Source organism: Herpailurus yagouaroundi, unplaced genomic scaffold, assembly GCF_014898765.1.
Source record: "Herpailurus yagouaroundi ecotype Mexico unplaced genomic scaffold, PumYag 142, whole genome shotgun sequence".
Lineage (NCBI taxonomy): Eukaryota > Metazoa > Chordata > Mammalia > Carnivora > Felidae > Herpailurus > Herpailurus yagouaroundi.
This window is the reverse complement of record NW_024412397.1, coordinates 36,196,521-36,197,477: the sequence shown is the minus strand read 5'-3', so window position 1 is coordinate 36,197,477 and position 957 is coordinate 36,196,521. Positions and strand designations below refer to the sequence as shown.

Here is a 957-nt window from a genome sequence, read left to right as displayed (position 1 = left end):
GCCGGGAGCAGGACGGCGTGGGGCGGCGCCGGCCCCGCCGCGCCTCCCCCGTCGGCGGCCCCGGCGAGCGGCGGTGGTACAGTCCGAGACAGCCCCCGGCTATAAATAGCGCCAGGCGCATGGCTCTTCGGGAGGCGCTGAGATTCCGGGCCCGGCGGCCGCGGGGAGCGGGTGCCCGTTAGGAACGGGGCTGCTGGCCTCCTCTTTGCCTTTTGGGGGTTCTTTTTGTAATAGCAGCAGGTGCAACTTTTTGTATTTTTAAAACATTGATTTTCATTTTCGTGTGGGTATGTAGGGGGGCGTTATCCACCGAGCTGCGCTCTATTAGGGCGCCAGGCGGGCGAAGCAAAGGCAGGGATGGCGGGCGGGGCGGCGGCGAAGGCGGTGGCGGAGGTGGAATGGGCGCTTTTTTCTCCCATCTGGTTCCCTTTATTTATTTATTTATTTATTTATTTATTTAGACTAGAAAAAGCGAGTCGGCTTGGAGGGAGTCCGCCCAGCGATCCGAGTGCGCATTGATCAGTGTCGAGAGAAAAAAAGCTACATAAATATATATTATGTGGATAAATCTGTAGACAAGAGCTCTCTCGCGCGCGCTCTCTTTCTCTCCGTGTCTCCCTGCTTTTTTCCTCCTCGAATCCCCAACCTGCCAGAGCAGCCCCAAATCTTTGCCCTCCCGCACGGCATCTGCCGCCACCCGAGCCACCTGGGAGGTCGGAACTGGGGGAGCAGTTGGGCCTCGCTGGGGGGGGGGGGCGGGGGGACGGGGCGTAGAGATCCGGGGCCCGATCCTCGTCCCAGCCCGCCTGCGAAGGCTGGAGGTGGGTGTTTCGGTCCCGGACGGCCTCCCCCGCCCGGAAACGCGGCGGCTGGTCCGGCAAGCGGCTGGCGGGAGGAAGGTAGGAGCCGGGCGTCTCGGCCGGCTCGCCCGCCGTGGAAGGAGGCAGGGATTTGGGT

The 957-nt window shown here is 62.7% G+C and overlaps 1 long non-coding RNA gene across 1 annotated transcript; it reads left to right on the top strand.

The window, feature by feature from the left end:
• The first annotated feature begins 46 nt into the window (after nt 1-46).
• On the top strand, nt 47-581 carry LOC121032649 (uncharacterized). The gene is made up of 2 exons (XR_005791412.1): nt 47-240; nt 462-581. It is a non-coding gene; the product is annotated as an uncharacterized LOC121032649 (long non-coding RNA).
• Nucleotides 582-957: the final 376 nt, after the last annotated feature.